The following is a 21,993-nucleotide window of genomic DNA, read 5'->3' as shown; positions in this document are numbered from 1 at the left end:
CTTCACTGAAAACAACTTGCACTGACGCATCTTAAAATATATCATTGTTTTGTCTAAAGATGTCCAGTCCAGTAATGATTTTTTGTAAGGTTATTAAAAATTACTTAAATGTACTAATACAGTATAACCAAGGTCTTGTCCTGCACAGCAAAATCTGGAACCTCAGAATAAATTTAAAAGAGAAAAATGTTCTTCAATGTATCATGCATTTAAGTGTTCATTAAATTAACATATATTAACATCCGAGACAACTAAAAAGCACATTCCCAATGTATAAATAAAGTACAGATATTTATAAATACAGCTTATTATGTGATGCTTCAGTACATACAAACAAGTTTGACTTCATTTCAATCCAAAAGCCATGTTGGTTTTCACATAATAACAGCAGAAAATGATGAACCAGTATCTGTAAGGAGGTGATATGATCCTCGCTCAGACCTTCAGACTGGATATTGAACTTTTCTGTTAATAAAACAAAATAAAAGGGAAAACAATTATTAAAAAACAACTAATAACTAAGAATAACACTGCAGAAACTAATATTTACAGAATACATCAGTTATACATTTATGTTTTGCACAAAATATATATTTTTTTAAAGCATTACTTAAAAATGTTTTTCATCTCATCATATCCACATGTACAGAGTCATTATATACAATAAATCCGTGAGGTAGCATTTAAAAAAAAAAACATTTAAAAACAGATGCATTTGTTTAAAGCAAAGCATTTATTTACTTACCAGGCTGCAGGTGAAGCAGCTCTTTGTGCCTTCTAACGTCTCATAATTAGTCCTCATTTATGTCCAAGAGACTCAATAATAATCTTTTACATTCAATCCTTTAATCTTTCATATTTAAATGCGTTTTTGTGCTGCTGCGCATTTATGTTTGTGATAAGCAAACCCGCGTTGTTGTCCCGTTTATAGGCGCATATTACTTATGCGCTCTTTAAATAACTAAAAACAGATTGTGCCATTGACTTTAGACTTTAGACCAGGTTTTTGTTGGTCAATGGCGTAGTCTATTTTAGTTAGCAACGCACCAACAATGCACCTGAACACAACTCGTTTTCAGACCAGAACACCCATGGGCGCAAAAGGGGGCGCAAATGCATTTGATATTTAAACAACGTGGGGCTAAACGTGAAAATGATAATTGCGCAGGGTGGAAACTAGCAAAAGACACTTGCGTTGCGTATTGCGCCGGGTGTAAGATAGAGCCCATGGGATTTAATGCTATTTAATACAATGAGTAAAAAGCAAATCTATCAGTTATGTGTCTGTATTGGGATGTCATGCTAAGTAATCGACTATTGGTATCAGCACAGAAATACGTATCGGTCCAAACCTAAAAGTAACCTTAGTGGAAGGATAGGACAAACTTACTTCATCAGAATAAAATATGTAGGTCATCCATCTCTATTTCTCACAGTTAGTTCAGTTTCTTTATCAGGAACTTGTTCCTCTGATACCGTTGGCAGTGTCTAACAAACTCAAATCAACACATTATGTCATACTTCCTCTAAAAGATGTGTCTCTTCTCTGTTATTGTATACAGGTATCTTGAAAAGTTTCTTTTTCAGACAATCAAACGTGCTTGTGTGTGCATGAAAGTGTGCAGATTTGTTCGACTGTACCTATTTCTTCCTGAAATAATCTCATTTTGTAGCCGGCTTGTGTTTGGCAGTTTCTGCGCTCTTATCCCAGGAGTCGCGCACTGTTCTCTGTGTCTCCGCTGTAGAAGGATTTGATTTGATAAAACCTCCACAGAATATCCACCATGCTCCTTGTTTACCTTCACTGACTCGTCTGCTACTTCAAAGCCGAACGTAGACAAGGCTGGGAACCGGGGAACTGGAGCAGGGGTTTGTGATTTTGTGTGTGATCTGGTGCTGTCAGTGGATCTGTCGGGTTATGTTTGTGTGTTAGAGATTAACTGATGGTCGTGGAAGGGCCTTAAGGAGTATGAAAGACTTTCTGAAGCTTCAATGGTTTTAGTTTTGAGTCAGAAGGGAAATGTGGCTGTAATTGAGGTCGTTTGTCAAAAGCCTGACCTTGTCTAGATTCAAGAGGAGAGTCAAAATATAAAGAACCTTATATGTAGAAGTGATAATGATCAGGTCAGATTTGTTTGATGGGATGGGATTTAACATTTTTATTTAAATCTTCATTTTATCTTGACTTTTAGAGCTGACAAACCCTCTTACGGTTTTAAACGGTACTTGGCCATTCAATGGTGGCAGACACATTTTAAAATGCTGGTCTTTCATTCAATATAATGGTGGTGCAGACTAGTTGTAAAATGAACCAAACAGGCAGTTGACATTTCGACTTTAAGGAAGGGGAGCAGGGTTTCCCGCAGGAAATTTGTAAGTTAAGGTGGTAGGGTTGGAAAATGAAAATATTAAAACTTAATTTTGAAGAGACTATGACAGAAAATCAACACATACTAGGTTATTAATGAATTAAATGTTTTAACAGATACCTCTAACGGGAATAGCTGCGTGATGAAGTGAAACTAAAGGGTTAATAAACACAAACTGAAGCAGATTTTGTTTTATCAACAGGCTATCCTCCAGACAGTGATGGCCACGTCTTTCTCATTTTGGCCGTGTGGCGCGCGTGCTTGCGTGAAGCGCATCCGGTCCGCGCTATTCTCCGAGATGCACTTGAGGGCCTTTTATGCAGCAAAAATTTTTTTGTACAATCTAGTTAAGGCAGTAGGGAGAATTTTATTGGACAAAAATTGTACAGAACCCTGCAAGCAAGATGAGTCATCAGTATTTTTGATGCCATTTTGCTTATTTTTGCATGTTTATTATGTTATTCAGAAGTACACTTTCATAAAAATGGCCTTAACGTCATCTAAAAGCCAACAGGCGCATTTTGTTTTCTTGAGTTTTGTAAAGGTTTAAACTATGGCTGTCACAATTAACGCGTTAATAATGCGTTAATGCAAATTAATTTTAACATCACTAATTTTATTAACCCAACGCACAATTTCTGTTTGACCCTTGGTCTAGATAAGTAAATGTGACCCGTGTTGTCCAAATTAATCAGAGGTTTAGCCCTTGTCTTGCAATCCCAATGCTCTAAATAGTCGTTGAACATCTAAAATTAGCTTTTTGTACGATTTCTAAGAGGTGTAGCTTAACCATTTATGGTTGTCCATGTACTTGTGTGTCTGAGATTTTGGTTTCGGTTTTAAAACTTGCAGGAATGAGAAAATAAAGTGCAGGATTTGCTTCATGTAAAAATAATTATTAAGAAAGATAATTCTTGTTTGGAATCTGAATCTGACTGATGTTAAAAGAGTTATTAAGAGGGACAAGACTCGATAATGATCTGCCTTGCGCTAACTGCCACATCTGATGCGCGTCCACACAAACGTGCAAGTGTGCGACCCCGGTATAAAGACACATAGACATAATTACAGTTTTAAAAATATCTGTTTTGACAATAATTCACGCAGATATATCTGTTATGTCTTAAGTCAACCAAAACAAGTTCAAAACGAAGCGCATGCTGTACCCTGATTGGTGGTTTGACGCATCACGTGTGCATCTAGTTTTTTTTTTGTGCGGCTTTAGTTTGCCCAGTTAAGTTTTTTTATCCACTGATAAATAAAAAGGAACGACCGATTTTTTAAAATGTAGTGGAGTAAAAAGTAAGATATTTGACTTTAAAATGTAGTAAAGTAAAAGTAAAAGTCTCCCAAAATAAAAGTACTTGAGTAAAGTACAGATACGCGAAAAAACTACACTGTAAAACTTTTCTGTAAATTTACAGCGAATTTCTAACAGTATTGTACTGTATTTTCAAAAAACAGTGTTAGACTGTATATTTACAAAATATTTACAGAATGTCTGTAAATGTACAGAATTGTCCTGTTTTCAGCATGCAAAATTCGTAATACAGAATAATACTGTAAAAGCATTGCATTGTGGGATTGATTTCCTTCGCGCTCAATATTTGAATGTAAGCAGAGCTAGTGCTTCGGAAGTTCGGACGCCCTTTATTTGTTAGGATTGGTTATTCATATAAACAACGACGATATGAAGACAACGCGTTCAACTTTTAATCTATAGCTGCCTGTGATGTGAAAACGTACACGGAACATTTAAAAGTTACTCGACGAAGCGGCAGACATGAGAGGATTATGCATGCAACAAGAAGACGGAGAGAATACAATGTGTCTGTGATGACGATAAACGAAGATTGACTGACTGTGCATCATTGACACGGTAAGACACTGTTGTTTTATTCGATTGCATTTCTGAACGGTTTGCACGAGTGGGCTATTTTTAGGAGCTGCGTTAAAGTCGCCATGAAACGGAAGTAGCGATTGCCTTATTTTCCCCGTGGTGACGTATATCCGAATGAAACGGCTTTTGAGATGAAATAAGGCAGGGCTGGATTTGAATTTGTCCATCGAGATCTGATTGGATCGTTTGAAGTTGGGTCGTGTTGCTAATTGCTAATCACTGCGATCTTCTCCCGGACCCCGCCCACCTGCCATACTTTTGACCGGAAGTGAAGAGAGATCGTTTTGAGGAGGGGAGGAGATTTGCATTTTTGATTAAAGATTATGAGCACACACGAATTTTTAAAAAATAATGAAGCTCACAGATAAGTCATTTGTTAATAATACCACACTATTAAAAATACATATATAGTTTTTCATTTCAATTTCATTGCGACTTTAAGTTACGCTAACTTGCTAGACTCTTAACAGACAGCACACGACACGTTGATAAAGATGTTTTTGTAACTTATCTGTCTGTTAATTCTTTTGTTTTTGACGACTAAACATGATAATGTGAATTGCCCTAAAACAACACAATGTTGCTGTCTGTCGGTGCGTTGTGATTTAGCTTAAGTTAGCTTGTAATACACGTAAAGAACTAAACATTTCAGCTTGTTCTCAAATATACACCAAGTTAAGTTACTTTGATATGAAAACGTTGTGGTTGTAGCCTGGATTCATCACAAATATAGTTTTATTTGTATTTTAAAGTTAATATAAGTGAAATGATGTCAGACTTATCTCAGATATTAAAGTTTAGTTAAATTGTAACCCCCACCTCCATTACTTCTTTGTCACGTCATTTAAAAGTGTTTGATTAACATATTTTTGCAATTATCACTCAAATTTGGTGATGTATAGTATATGTATGTAATATACTTCTATATACAGTACCACTCAAAAGTTTGAACTTACTTCCCATGTCCAAACTTTGGCCTGGTACTGTATACAGTACCAGTACAATATACTGTAGCATATTTGTATTGTCCTGTAATATACACATTTTAACCTAATATCTGTATTTGCATCGGTTGAGCTCAAGTTATGTTTAATAGTTATATTTGTAAATGGCTAAATAACATCACAAAAATAGAAACAAATTTTATTTTAAATATTTTATCTTTTTTGTTTTGGTCGATTTCAGGTCCGTCTCTAAGCAACCAGCGCTGGATGTTGAGCATGGACGGTCAGGTTGTGTGTGAAGGAGAGCAGCGCAACTTTGTCTCTGGTCTTGCAACGCTGATTGCCTCATTCTACAATTTTAACCTCCCGGATCTGGAAGCGGTGGCATGCACCCTTGGGTTTGTTCAGAGGTTAGATACACATTTCCCATTCATATGTTAAAATTACTGTTTTTACATATTGTGAAGGTCTGCATCAAGATGCAAAGCGTAAAACTGAAACTTCATATTTACATTAAATAAGTAAGTATGAACTGTATTCATCTGACCTCAGTTTTTCTCCGCTTACACTTTTGGCATGGTTTTTGTGCTGAAATACTGCCAAAAGCATTGCAAGTTTGCAAACACAATTTTATGAACGACAAATACAAATTAATTGCACAGAATCTGTCTCGGTGTGTAAAATAAACCACTTTTAATTGTGTAAATGACTTGTTGCATACAGAGGGTAGGGTGGCCATTTGTGAAAGTTCCGCCGGACACGTCCCGAACATGTTTTTGGGTGCTTTCTCCGGAAGTCGCGTTGCTCGAATGCATACGTCACAAAGGTCCTCACATTTCAGTTAAAATACATTAGAAAATTAAGATTTATTTCTTTTAAGATTGCTTTTCTGAAATTAAACCCAAAATATTAATCCTTGATGACGTATGCGGTCGACCGACACGACTTACGGAGAACGAACCCGAAAACATGTTCGGGACGTGTCCGGCGGAACTAGCACGAATGGCCACCCTAACAGAGGGTAAAACTATTTCCTGAAATAACCTGACATTAACAGTTTTGTCATAATTCTCTCACTCATTTGAGCTTGCTAGCGCGTGTGGAAAGGTGTGGCTATCAAATGAGGCTTTTAATGACTCGTTGTTTTCTCTTTTATGATTGGTTGAATAACGGCAGTAGTTGTCTCAGTATCCGGTAGCCCAGTAGATATTGAGTTATTTCAGGAAATTGTTTTATAAAAACTGGTTTATTTTACACACTAAGACAGATTCTGTGTGATTCATTTGTGTTTACCGTTCATAAAACTGTATTTTTGAAAGAATGCCACTGTTTGCACACTTGCAATGCTTTTTGCAGTATTTCAGCCCAAAAATCCATGCCAAACGTGTAAATGCAGAAAAACTGAGGTCAGATGAATACAGTTTATATTTATTTAGCCTAAATATGAAGTTTTACAAGACATGAATTACGCTTAAGATTAACAGTGCAATGTTGCCAAACCTTTTTCTTATGCCTGCAACTTGATTTTACACCTTTACAAAACAATGTCACCTTTATGCTTGTAATGTCACATTTCCATTTTGACCAGTGATTTGTTGTTTTTAACAGAACATTGATCTTCCCCCATTACTTCTGTTTAAACCAAATTATTCAATTAAATTGCACAATTATTAATACAGATTTATTTGTTGTTTTTTAATTACTGTGTAAAATAAGAAGACTTATTAAAAATGTTTTATCAACATAATAATAATTGTTCTTGTTTGTTTTCTGCTTTGCAGATGATTTCTCTACATCAACCTGGAACATGGATCAAAGATGAAGAAAGGGAAAAAGAACACTACAGTGAATCCACAGGTTTCCACTCTTCTTAGAAAACTTACAGACTTTAAATGCAATTTTGTTTAGACACTTCCACTATCCAGTGTAGTTGAATTAAAAGGAATTAAAGTTTCCTACATTGTTAATGATGTGCTGTTAATTGAAATACAAACGTACAGCTGGCATTTCATCCAATATGCTTATGTTAAAGAATTAATCCACTTTTAAAATGATGTAAAAAAAGAAAGTCAGGAGGGAAAATACAGTAAAGGATTAGTCCACTTTCTTAAAGGAGTAGTCCACTTTAAAGATGGGGTCCATTGACTTTTCATAGTAGGAAAAAAAGTAAATCTTTAAAGTGGACTACTCCTTTAATAAAAAATCCTGATAATTTACTTACCCCTAAGTCATCCAAAACGTTTATGTGTTTCTTTGTTCAGTCAAGAAGAAATTAATTTTTTGTTTTGTTTTTTTGAGTAACACATTCCAGAATGTTTCTCCATATAGTGGACTTTAATGGACCTCAACAGTTTACAGTGTAAATGCAGTTTAAAAGGGTGCATACAGCTTCAAAGGGCTCTAAACTAGGGCTGCATGATAAATCGCATGTGATTGTCATTGCGCATCTTGTAAGTAAAGCAGCATGTACTACACAAAGCCATAGATCACTGACAATCATGGCAAAATTTGCATTAATAATATGTATGCGATATGGCCCTACTTGTCAGCGAACTACGTCTCTGTCTAGTAAAAGCTGCTCCATCTGAAAGCAGGTGATGAGATGCGCATGACGATCGCATGTGATTTATCGTGCAGCCCTACTCTAAACTATCCAAACTGATGCATAAGGGTCTTAACCAGCAAAAATCATAACTTTCGGCAAGAAAAAAAATAGGCACTTTTAATCCACAACTTCTCATCTTGCACTAGCCGTGTGATGCGCCAACGTGACGTCATGTAATGCACAGTCATGTCAAAAGGTCACGCATCACAAATGTGAAACACACACTTGCAGACCATTTTAAACAACAAACTGACATAAAGATTAGTTATCATTCCACATACAACAACGTCTGAACGTTCCTCTTTCTCCACGCTTGTAAACACCGGGGCGGTAGTTTTGCATGCATCACGTGTGACCTTTCAACATGCTAAAGCATTACGCCAGATTGCGCTGGTGGGACACAAGGCTAGTGCAAGATGAGAAGTTATGGATTTATAGTACTTATTTTTTATTTTTCTCAATAAAAATGAGGATGGTTTGCTAGATAAGATCCTTATGTCTTGGTTGGGATCATTTAGAGCCCTTTAAAGCTGCATCAAAATAGCAAATTTTAAACTGCATTTAATCTGTAAACTATTGAGGTCCAGTAAAGTCTTTAAAATTGAGAAAAAGCATGGAGTGTTTTCCCTAAAAAACTTAATTTCTTATTGACTTAACAAAAAAAGACATCAACATTTTGGATGACATGTGGGTGAGTAAATTATCCAGATTTTTTATTAAGAAAGTAGAGTAATACTTTAATGTTTTTTCCCTCCTGACTTTCTTATTTTAAATCATTTAAAATATTTTGAAACATTTCCATTCTTTAAAAGTTAATAAGATCACTTGATTGTTAATGTTCTGATAATTCATAACTGTTCTGTCAACTGTTTATTAATTGTAATGCATACAGCTGACATTTCAGCAAACAATGTTTATGTAAATTTTATGGCCTTTGCTTTTAAAAAATAAAGTTTTATATTCTAAGAATTTTGTATTTGTGTATTATGTATTTAATTACCATTTGAGACTATTGTTACTGTTACACATATAATATAAATTCCTAATTTAAAAGTGGCATATCAGTAAAATACAGAATGGGTTATAGTTCTGTAAAAATACAGTAATTTGCTGGCAATATAGCTGCCTGTATGTAAATTTACAGTGTAAAGTTTTACAGTGTATACTGTAAAAATAAATAAATTACAGCGTTATACTGTATCTGACAATTACAGTGCAAGACTGTAAATGTTGTTTACAGTAGTGGTTCTGTAAAAATACAGTAAACGGCTGGCAACCCAGCTGCCAGTATTTTACTGTAAATTTACAGTGAAAAGTTTTACAGTGTACTTAAGTACAGTAACGAATTACATTTACTTCGTTACTGTCCACCACTGATCGCAAGTTACCTCATGACACGCATGCGATTAATCTAGATTCAATATTTTAATCGATTGACAGCTCTAGTTTAAGCCCCACATGGGAAAATACATTGTAATGAATTGATAGCTTACAATACTGTGACCTTGAGCAGATGCACTAAACCTTGAGCACTTTATCTTCGATTCCACCAGGGAGACTGCAAGAAAATGTTGCCATCATTTACTCATGTCATACCAACCCTATGTTACATTTGTTTTTCTTACAAACGCAAAAGATGTATTACATATGTCTGCATGAAGTGCATTTTCCATACAAGAAAAATAGATTATATGCTATCAAGCTCCAAAAAGTATAAATATAAAAAATATATCATCATAGTCAACTTGTGTGCTGTACTGCAGTTCTTCTGAAGTCATGTGATAGCTATGTGTCAGTACTTAATGATAATGTCTTGTGTTTAATGACACCTACAGTATAGACGTGTGTATATATCACTCCCATGTCTATTTTATATCTTATATGTTGATATTATGGGATCTATGAGTACTAATTTGTCTTATCATTTAGTTTTATTCATATACGGGTCTGATTTAGATGAGCCATCACTGCCTGCGGGCTTATTAGTGGCTCTGTTGGGTTATAACTGATTCACTGTACCGTTGATCTTTTTCGGTAAAGTCATATTTTCTCTTTATATTTCTCATATTCCTTTCCCATAAATGTCTTTTTTTAAACCACCAGCAGAGCCCTTTAGTGCTGCAGGCTGTATTAGCAGATCCAGGATCAGGTTTACCTGTGCATCAATATAGTGTGTGTGTGTGTGTGTGAAGGGGACCCTGATCCTTCACTATTTGCTTGAGGATTTAAAACCATCCCCATCATGTTTTCTGTGTAGTGCCTTTCTTTGAAATCACAAACAGATTTCTGGTAATCGAATGTTGATTTGGTTATTGACAGTTACATACCATGGGCCTGTTGAATGCTTTATTCTGATTGGTTGAGAAATGTTCCACGTGTGTTGATTTTTTTTGATAAACACACACCTAACCTGTCAAATGTCAAAAGTGCACATGATTTCCAGTTTGGAAACATAGGGAACATAGATGCTCACTGGTTTTTGTGTTGCATTATGGGAATTTTTAGGGAACGAATGTCCTAGTGCACTGGGAGGATTTTGCGATTGAGACAGCCCTTAAAATGGCAGACAGTAGAGCAGTTTTCAAATGAAAATTAAACAGTACAGACATATCGACATGTTGGAACCATTTTGGAACGACCCACATTACAGTTTTGCAAAATTTGCAAAGCAATTTTTGTGACTATAAAGGGATTTGATTGGACAACATGGCAAAAAGGCTGACATATTTGTCATATATAATTCATGTTCTTTTTTGGAAATGTCATGGCTTCCGACTGTGTTTCTCACATGTCGGTGGGTGAGGGGGGCAGGGGGTATTGATTATCTACACAATTAAGGATTCCTTAAGTACTTCGATTTTGATTGGGCTTTCAAATGCTAATTCAGGGATCTGGGCGTCTTGGGGAAACTCAGCACAATTGGGTCTTGATTTGTGGGATATATTGAAGTTAACAGAGTGTGTCAGACTTAACAAGGGTGACCTCTTGCATCTTAGCCATTTTCCCAAATATAAAAGAGAGAAAAAAGGGTAAAGCAACAAAGGGTTGTCAGAAGTGGGGTGTCAAACACACACCCCGCAACATCAATGACCTTGGCCTCTGTGCCTATCAAAGGCTATGAGGCTGTAGGCCTGAGATGATAGAGACTAGGTTATGAGTCCATGTCAGCAATCCAGAGCTGCCAAAATCGGCAGCCGGTGTGGCAATTTTAGTTAGTAGCTTGTTAGAACTAATACTCCAAACTTTCTTTTTCAAACTCTTAAAAAAGAGATTTCACAAGACTTTTTTAAGAGGTAAAATAAATCTTTGGTGTCCCCAGAGTACATATGTGAAGTTTTAGCTCAAAAATTATATAGATAATTTATTATAGCAAGTTAAAATTGCCACTTTGTAGGTGTGGGCATAAATTGTGCAGTTTTGGGTGTGTCATTTAAAATGCAAATGAGCTGATACCAGATTTTTTTCCCAATTGGTTAGTTCTGAACAGAAACAGTATTTTAATGTTTCCGGTTTTCGGTTCAACCCTAAAATTAACGCTCCTATACCCAGGGGCGCCGCTAGCAATTTTGGGCCCTATGAAAAAATAGGGGGTCCGGCCCCCCCATACCCATTTCATACCAAACATACAATCCAACCTACTGTAGCTATTCAAAATCTTTGTCTGTAATTTAATAATACAGAACTATTTATTTTGCTATTGTTTTGACCACAGTTATCAGTATTTATAAATACCTAAAATGTCTGCAGCTAAGATAATTAATTGTGCAATGCAAATTTAATTGAAAAATACAGTACATTAAATCAAATATTCAGAGAAAATGCAACATTCTTAAAGATTAAAGATAAATGTGACCATACCTGTGAAAACCCAGCTGAAGTATTTCTTTGTGATTTACTGTTTTCCACATAAAATCATCCTATATAATGTCAAGAACATTTGTGAAAATATAAACTTGATATCTTTAATGTTGACTGAGTAATGTCAGCGATTGAAATCATAGTGAAATTAATGCTTGAAATTAAACTGTGATGCTTTTTATCTCACAATAAGATTTGAGGCTTTAGTCTGATTTTCAGAGACAGTCTTAGTGACATACTGTATACTTGAGCTCTTACACACACGACATTGTAACATTTAAAAAACAACAATGCATCTTTTCTATGTACATTCTGCCTGAAATAAGACTGGGTCAACAATGCTTGACCAAAGCGGCGTGGTGAGCTTGAACCTGCTTACATCACGAGGCATTTTTTGGACCCAACATTCAATAGGAAAATTCAACTGCAGTAGCCACCGTTCAACCTGAAGAGGGCAGCACTCAGACGTTTTTACACCATATATTGTAGTATTGAAACACTTTATATCCAAATGTCAAAAAACTTACTAAAATCAATGAACAACACAAATAAAACCCCATTCTTACAGATCATTAACTAAAAAAAGTTGGTTTAGGGTTTAGTTACTCTTTAAGAAAACAGCTATACTGTTATTAAATGATTCTTCAGACTGTTTTTTAATCAACGGGGCTCTAAAATGAAATGAATGACAACTATAGCAGATTACAACATAGATTTCCATTGATTTCTTAACCCTGTTGCAAGTTGAGAAGCTTTAATATACATAATTTGACTAGTTTAGCGTTAGTTGCATTTCAGTTTTATCACAACCAACTCAATTTACGACTGCATAAAAATCCTTCCTTGGGATATTGCGTTACAAAACAAAACAGTGTGCACTCAAAAAAATTATTCAAGGCCTTCTTAGACATGACACATTAAAATTGTGTTCAATAAATGTAAAATACCTAATTAAGAGCAATAAGTATATATATTTAATTAGTATAACACAAAATAAATATTTACAATAAATTATTGATTTCTTTTTAATTGCGTTAACACAATTAGTTTGAGTTTGGGTTCTGGAAAAAGAATTTCCCAGCATGCTTTGCATGCAACTGCTTTTGGAGAGTCATTTTTTAAATTAAGTGTTATTTTATGCATTTTTAGGTAAAGAGAAAGACTTAATAGTGTTAAATGTCCGTTTATCCTATTGATTTAGAAGCGTTTGTGTTATATTTTTTCAAATTGTTTGGCATCGTGCAGAAGAGTGGCGCTTGTGGTTAGGTTGTGGGTGTGACATATTTCTCTCAATGAGCATTAACAGTGTTTATGCCTGTTTGGAGATCAGTCTCTTCTCAAATGCTCATCCAAATTATCATATGTTATTATTATAAGCATGCTAACATGTGCTTATGCTAATTAGTATGATATAAAAACGTTATATATAAAATAACAGAATTGAGTTCTTCAGACTACACTACATTGAGTTATTCAAAATACACTAAATTGAGTTAATCAGACTACACTAAATTGAGTTGAGGCAACTAATTGAGTATTGCCATTTACTTTAAATTGAGTTGGACCAACTCAATATATTTTAATTGTGTAAAGCAGTTTTTTATGAGTTAGGGGTACACATTCATATTGGATGGAAATCCTGCTCACAATTTTATTGAGTTAATCCAATGAATCATTTTTTTGAGTGTGTAACCGATCGCATTTCTAGTTTATGTTAATTAGCTTATACGGGCTACGTTAATTTAAACAGCTTATAAGGGCTGACTTCGCGTTAGAATCATAACACAAAACAAGGAACGTAAATCCCCTTGTGTTTTTTTAAACTGGGGTAAACAGAGCGAAGACTTTACAGTGGAAAGAAAACTGCATTGTATTGCTCCAGCGTCACATTGTGTAAACTGCATTTATAGTAAGGAAGTGCACATATGCAGATATCATAGGAAATAGCAGTAAATACACACACCTTGTTCCCTTCTGAAGTTCACGCGCACTGTGAGACCGTGGATTGAAGACGGCGGTATAACGCAGAGTAAAGACGGGGCGGAGCTAAGAGGGCTCAGCTTAAGGGGGTTGCGTGTATGGCACAGTCCTTGGCTGGGGCCCTCAAAAGTTCATAGACCCTTAGAATCGTCCTAACTGTTCCCCCCCTTACGGCGCCCCTGCCTATACCAGTTAAAACAAAAAAAGAAAGTTCCCGAACCGGTTAATAACGTTCCATGTCAGCTGTGGGACATAAAAATAAGTAGGCTGATCATTAGGACAATAAACTTAAATTATTAGTCTACATATTTTTCCTTAAGTTTCTATCTTGTCATCAAACATTAAAAAAGGCTACATTATGTAAGCGGCATAACTGTAATTCTGACATGCCTACATTTGTTGAGTGCACTTAAACACGTGCGCACACACAGACGGAGGACAAATTCCAAATGGCGCTTCGGGAAGAAGATGCAGCATAAACAGTCACTCCACATAAAGTGAAAATTACGTTGTTTTTCAGTGCTTTATTCACCAAATGTATTTAATGGACTACAGTTATGAGACACAGTAGCGCAACTCTTTCTCAATCAAGAGTTGTGATCTTTGAAGGGCATAGGGATAATCACGTTTGATTGGAGTTGGACCAGACACATTCAACGCATGTGCGTGCAGAAAATTGCTCACTTTAGCGCCTTTTTGCGGTTAAATTGTTTAAAATCACTTAAGTGTTCACATTTGCAAGCCTTTGAAACACGTGTAAATGATCAACTTTCACCCTATTTAAATTTGCGTATTAATCCGCAAATCGCATGCAAGCCGAACTGTGGGTTGTGATCTGTACGGATCACTGATCAACTGTGATCCATTACACCACTAAAAAGTAAAAAACAAACATCATGAGATACTTGGTAGCCTACGAAATGTACCTCGTATGATTGAGCATTAGAGACTTGGGCTACTTGCTGGTGGCAAGCTTCTCATTTCTTCAATGAGTCAACGATGACCGGAAGTGAACGTCACCGAGTCATATTAGACAGAATTCTTGTTGAAGAACGAAAAAATAATGCTATTAATCGGTTACCATTATTTTAAATAAATGATTCTGTTCCGGAACATATATTTTTTGAAAGTTTCTGGTTTCATTACTGTTCCTTGCAAAACATGAAAAGTTTCTGGTTTTCGTTTTCGTTTTCGTGCCGTGAACCGGTTCAAACTCTTGCTGGGGACCCAATTATAGCATTTAAACATAAAAAAGTCAGATTTTCATATATGTCCCCTTTAAAAAATCTTTATAGCTTCAGCTGTAAACAAACAGAACAAAGAAAGTCATCATTTTAGGTTAATGTAGTGAAGGAAAGAGGACCTAGTAACATTGTCTTAACATTCAAGGAAAGCATTCTGTGTGAACAAGAGGCAGAAACAATGCTGTAAGGGTCGTGCTGTAGTAAGGCATGCGTCATCGCAACACAAAGTTATGGTAACACAGGGATTTAAAAACAGATAAACAACACGAAATGTCGGCACACTGGACTGAAGCAGAGATCAGGGAGCTTGTCACTATCTGTACTGAAGCTGAGATCATTCACTAGCATGAAAAAACAGTGCATCGCGCGCTCCTTATGTGCGCGCTTGAGAGAGAAATAACGGATAATTAGCAAACTTTAGATGCTGTGAAAAAAACGAATCCCGGATTCAATTTCCGTGTATTTTTTTATAATCTTTGTGTGAAAAAGGCTACTATGTGGCTATCGTCGATCATTTGCAGCCCAGTATGGGGTTATGATGATGTGTTAATAAGGAAAATATAAGTGGTGGTTTAATGCATGAAGGTAAAGGCATGGATGGTTATGTCAGACGTAAGTCACATTTACATAGGCGAGGGTGTTATAGCCACCGGTGACTCAACTCCCTGTTGAGTTAATAGCTCCATCAACCTGAAATCAACTTAAAGTTGACTAATGCATTAAATTTCAAGTCTCCTAAAGCCAAATGTTAGCTTTTGAATTCCCCGAGAATCCCCCCCCCCCGTATCTGTCAGATATAATTTCTGTTTAAAAATGTTCAAACTTGGTGCATGAATGAACGCTTAATGTCATGTGGAAATTTTGTGTGGCTCAAAATTTCTCCTTTTCTGTTCCATGGTAGAAAAGTCACAATGGTTTAAAAGAACATTACGCTAGTTAAAGGTGCAATGTGGGACTTTTTAGGAGGGTCTTTTGACAGAAATGCAATACAATATACATTAGGTGTGTGCCATATCATACCGTTCACTATAATACCGGTATAATTTTTGACATAATAAAAATGTCATATCATGTTATCAATGATATAGCGATGTGATGACGTATGCCGCATTTACGTCGCCTTAACGCGCACGACAACAACACCTGAGAGCAAAGCAGCGTGGGGGAGATATTAGCAGCAGCCAAAAAGTTTCAGGCGTCAAAATCGCAAAATTCTGCCAAAGATAAAAAAATTCAACTCGAGCGAGAGCCGCAAATTCGCGTGAAACGCAAAATGCACAAAAAGCACCATTCGCGTGTACCGCGCACAATGCTCAATTCGCGCCTTTCGCATTGAAATCACTCGCGCTTCAAGCCTCTTCCGCGTTGGTGTAAACGCAGTATAATGACTCAACCGAGCATCGCTGTGCAAATTACTTTAGTTATTGTTCAAATGAAGTGTTAAGGAGTTGTGTCATATAGGGAAAACACTGTAACGCTGGATTTCCACCGACTGCAGAACGGCTGCGGATCTGCTGCGGAACGGTGGCGGAGTCAATCGGTTTCCATTCAAGTCAATGTGTGTATTTCCACTGACTGCGTTCCGAATCCGTCACAGCTCTGGCCATCTGCAGCCCTCTGGAACAAATAGGCAGAGCTTCTATTTTTGACGGATGCCGGACACTTCTGCAGGGTGGAGCCATGACTATATCGCGTGATCATACCTGAATTTGCGAGATCTCGTGTCATGATCTGGGCTGGTCCAGCAAAAAGTCATAATTTAACGTCATAATGGGCGGAGACAGAACTAGATATCGCGCGATCATCCGTGAACTTGCGAGACCTCATGGGTCCTCGTCACTTCAGCACACAGTCGCTCTGCAATAAATACGGAACTGATGGGTATTGGCGGACGACGGATCTGCAGCCGATCCGCAGTTGGTGGAAATCCAGGGTAACACTGTTATGACAGTAACTTACTTTTCTGACTTATTTAAATCCACAAAATGTTCACAAATGTTCACATTCTAGTTGTACTGATGCACGTTTACTTAATATTTAATTAGACAGATCTATCTTTTCTATTCATTTTCCATTAAATTATGCGATCTGATGAGTTTAAAGCTCTGTTTTAATCTGTTTGTTTCTTCAGCGACTGCCGCAAGGCGTGAGCACATTGTCCGCTACTGGGTCCTAAAGTACACCCGATTTCTCACAACATACAGACCATAGACACAGACAGATAACGTGCTGATTTCTCCTGTGTTTATATAAAAATCAGATTTTTTCACTTGTGTTTTATCTGAACAGGATTAACATTTATCTCATGACCCCAAATGTGCCATGATTAATGTTTATTTGATGTTTGTGCGATCAAAAGTGCACGTACATGTAAAATTATTTTCAAATTAAAATTTTTTATTGTTAGCTAATGATGTTACTGGGATCTGTGAAAATGACTGAAAATCTGTAGTAGTGTCATAGTGATGTATTCATACCATACCATTTCATCTCTAGTTTGTACTTTGTTTACATTTGACTCATGCTGTGTGATCGTGTCAGTTTTGCACTTTAATGCGGCTTCTGCCACCTTATGACAATGGATTTAAACTTTGAATGAGGTAGTCTGTCATCAATGACAGCTCATTGGATTGAAATTGCCCTTCCTTTTCCATAATTTCTTATACCCTCATAAATATCATTACTGCAAAAATTCTTAAATATCATGATATCATTTTGAGGCTGTATTGCCCACCCCTAATATACATAACTATATTATCAGTGGCATATAAAGACCTTACATAATGAACTATATTATTTTTATTACCTTAGAATGAGCTGTTTTATCTGCCGACTGTCGTCGTCATGTTTCTACAGTAGCCCCAAATGGACAAACCGTTCTACAGAGCGCGTTTTCTTTCTATGTTGTCTCAGATAACGACATGTTTGTCCTGTGGCGGCTACCGTTGCTTCTCATTGTGCTTCGAAATTGATGGGTGAGCCATGGACTGCAATTCACAATCTCACCACTAGATGCAGCAACGAAACCCACACTGAACCTTTAATGCAATTTATATTTTATTTTCAAATTTAAAATAGGTAAGTTTTTGGTCAACTTTCAAAAATTATTTCAGCGTATGCCTATTGTCTCCTGTGGAGAGATCTGCTTTTTTGGTGTGCAATACACGCTTTTATCTGTATACTGTGCATTACAACCGTAAGATCCACATTAAGCACCAAACTAACCCCCGTGGTTGGATTAAATTTAGAGTTGCTGCAGACCCGCTGGTTTCATTTCCCGAAATGTTTCTTGAGCGTGACTCAAACAGCTGCGTGGGTCAGCGGGAGACACTATACATTAAGCCGCCACCCTGCCGACAAACTGCGGATAGTAATTAAGTTATGGAAGCAGCTAAATGAGGCTTTAACAATCGTGCGAGGCTCGTCTTTGTAACTTCCCTCCTTCTCTCTGTGTGAACGAGTCTTTGAGCGTTCGGTCGGCGTGCGGAGGTCTTGGAAAGACTTAAAAAGAAGAGTGGGAGTTAACTTTGATCCTATTTTCCTTGTTCACATCGTTTGATGATTTTTGCGTGGGGATTTGAGCTTTCGAACTGCTTTATAGTATGACTAGTCAAATTGTTACAGGAACCAGACGTTTACGTGTTAAAACCAGAGACACTTGTCATGCCAAAGGTGGCCATTAGCAGGTGTCTCTATTAATTTTTGTTTTGTAAGTAAAATTGAATTGTGAAATGCTGTACAATTGATACATTTAATTGCAACAGAGGCTAAACAGATATTGTCTAGTCAAGCATGATATATACTGAAATGTAGAAGGTTTTTTTGTTGGTTTTTTGGCAGACGTTTTATCTTAGTTTTGCCTGGCAGATGGTATATCCTCCGGCGTGATTAAAATAATCAATTGCAGTATTTTTTCCTGACTTGTTCCCTCATTACTTTATATAATTTCCCTTTATCCTCGTGTCTGGCTGTTGCTCTTAAGTGTTGCTGTGACTCAGTTGTGCTAGCAGCCCATGGGTTCGATTCCCAAGAAATATGCATACTGATTAAATGCATAGCTTGGATAAAGGCGTGTGGTAAATACAATGTAAATCATGTGAGAAATATACTTTATAACAGATAAAGTATTATATTTAAGTGTAAAGAATTGGAATGAGACGGGACAGATCCAATGACCAGACCAAATCCATGTCATCCACTTGAGCACCACATCTCCATTGTGTCCAGATGTTGTGCGCTAACCACTGCGCTACAGTTTTGACTTTACGTAACTCTTTACATAAATGAGACGAGCTAGACTCAACTAGTCTCTCACCCTGTCTTTCACCCTGTCTCTCTGTGTCCTGAAAAGTTCAGCGCTCAGTATGCAACACTTCTTCATTGCCATGGTAACAACATGTCATCTTTCCTTAGTCTGTATCTTTAATTATTTTTAGACAAACGTAAGCCCTTTTTCCCTCTATAATTTTAATATTTGTTGGAAGACTGAGAGTCCCCAGGCGAGTCCGGTATGATTAGTGCGCTTTGACGACATTTGCATAAGAAAAGTGCGGCGGCGTTTGCGCTTGCGGCCCCAGAGGAAGATTAGCAACATTAGCATTCAGCAGCCCACAGGAGAGTGTGTGTGTGTGCTGGAGACTTCAACCACAGGTTACTAGTCTGTGACCTTTATAAGTTTATAAGCCGTACATTTTTTTAGAGATAACTCTAAGTGAGCCATTCTTACGTAGGTTGATTTCTTCCTGAAGTGTAAACAACGTAGCTCTGTGGTGCTTTCAGAACATTGCTGTGTTAGTTTTAAAGGGCACCTATTTCATTGCTAAAAAAACAACGTTTTTTTTTTGTGTATTTGGTATAATGCAATGTGTTTGCGTGGTTTATGGTTAATGTGGTTTATGGTTAAAAAAAACATTATTTTCCACATACCGTACATTTTTGTAGCTCCAAATTTCCCTCTTTTACTGAAACACACAGATTCATGTACAAAACTCACCTTTTTTATAAAAGCTCTGTGTCCCTGATTGGCCAGCTAATCTTTACGTTGTGATTGGTCTGAATACCTCTGACGTCAGTCGGAAATGTGATGCTCCTTACCATGTTTGAGCAGTGTTGCCAACTTGGCGACTTTGTCGCTATATTTAGCGACTTTTCAGACCCCTTTAGCGACTTATTTTCAAAAAAGCGACTAGCGACAAATCTAGCGACTTTTTCTGGCGTTGTTGGAGACTTTTGGAGACTTTTTACGTGACATTCACTCTTCTCAATGAGCAGCTAACGCTGCTTCTGTGGGCTCCACCCCCGTCCCAAAGCATTCACAGGCGGTCTAGTCCTCGCGCAGCAGAGCAGAGTCGCTCCCAGCTGCAGTCAGGGCAGGAGAAGTGGTTATCTATCCGCGTCCAGACAGCATAATCGTGCATGCGGGAAGCCGGAGCAGGCGGATCCTGCGATGGCTTACATTAATGGCGAGATGTAAATGTAAAATGGTATTTGAATAAAATGAATCACTGACTGTACATAAAATAAATGTACTAGAGGGAGCTGAGCAGCAGCACATTTAGAACAGACAAACTGTACGGAGCTGACGCGTTAATGGGCTATTAACCTACAAAACAACTTTTCCCATCATTTATCAGTGTATGTTTTGAAACTGGACTGTTTGGCCATATAACCATAACCATACACATATTTCGTTTTATGAGAACATAAGCAGATAAACAAACGAGAAAACATTTTCAAGCATTCACGTGTATTAAAATAACATTTTTGACAGTTCAGAGAGAAAGAGAAACGTGAAATAATGTAGTAAGCCAATGTAGTAAGAATGCAAATGCGACGTGATGACGTCACTGTTATGCAAATGACTCAATGACGTAATCTAGCGACATTTAGCGACTTTCCAAGCATGCTTTAGCTACTTTCCATTGAAAATAGTTGGCAACACTGTGTTTGAGAGATTCGCTCACAATGCAATGCTAACAGGAGTTAACTTACATGCTGTGAGTCCGAAGCGGGAGGAATTATGATAATGTCGGCCCCAGGAAGTAAACTGTTGCCTACAATCTGTGTATTGTAGTCCAAAAAAGAGTTTTACGCTGGAGACGATACGTCCCGTCATCGTTTAATTTAGGGTTTGTCCCTTTTGTATATCGTTAACATATACTAACACACACTTACACACCAAAGGAAATGTAAAATCGTGAATCAGATAATTAATGCTCTTTTATGGTCTGACCATAGACATACTGTAAATAGATGCTGTATTGGCCACTGAAATGTGGGTTAATGTCATCACCATTTTGGAGGCGGCAAGACTGCCATATACATGTAAACAATGTCTGCGTGTTTCTTCTGGATTATAAACATAGTAATTAGTAGTGATGCACCAATGTATCGGCCGCCGATATTTATCGGCCGATTTTTGATGAATTTAAAACCATCGGCATATCAGCAATAGCATGAGAAAGGCCGATACCGATTGTTTATTAGTCAACTGCATAAAGAATTTCATTATATGTAAAAAAAATGAGTTCATGTAAATTAATGTTGTTAATAAAATAAATGCTGAATAGCAAAAACCACCTTTGAAGGTTGTCATGCTGTCTTATATTTGTTTTAGCTTAATTTGTGCCTCTCTTATTATGTTGGTCAGTTGAATGTTAGTTAGATCAAATCCATGTTCAGTAAAAATAATTTGATGCAGAAATAAACTAGCTAATAGACCAACTGTATAGTATTGTATACAAGTGTTTAATATCGGTATCGGACAGAAGTTGTCTGTTTAAATCGGTATCGGCCCAAAAAAATCCTATCGATGCATCCCTAGTAATTAGAGATGCAACGATATAAAACAATTCACCAATACTGATAGATTATTCAGACTAATATCTGCCGACACTGATACTGATAGTTTGGTGGTTATATGAACTTGCATTAACTAAATTCTGAAGATTACATTTTCTGAAGTTTATTCATTCCTGTAATGACCATTAAAATTGAACATTAAACTAGTGATGTTTCTTTACATTTTCTACACAGAGAGCTCAAATTCATTGCATTTTCTTGTTTTCTTTTGATTCACAGGATATCGACCATG

General features: G+C 36.8%; 1 protein-coding gene and 1 long non-coding RNA gene across 3 annotated transcripts in view; both read left to right on the top strand.

The window, feature by feature from the left end:
- Nucleotides 1-21,993, top strand: part of prkn (parkin RBR E3 ubiquitin protein ligase) — a 139,505-nt gene that overhangs the window by 99,929 nt on the left and 17,583 nt on the right. The gene's annotated exons all lie outside the window — the stretch shown is intronic.
- On the top strand, nt 3,763-8,536 carry LOC135733193 (uncharacterized). Its single transcript, XR_010526909.2, has 3 exons — nt 3,763-4,248; nt 5,455-5,623; nt 6,995-8,536. It is a non-coding gene; the product is annotated as an uncharacterized lncRNA (long non-coding RNA).

Source organism: Paramisgurnus dabryanus, chromosome 20 (genome assembly GCF_030506205.2).
Source record: "Paramisgurnus dabryanus chromosome 20, PD_genome_1.1, whole genome shotgun sequence".
NCBI lineage: Eukaryota > Metazoa > Chordata > Actinopteri > Cypriniformes > Cobitidae > Paramisgurnus > Paramisgurnus dabryanus.
Note: the sequence above shows the minus strand (reverse complement) of the source record. Positions and strands in the feature narration are given on the sequence as shown.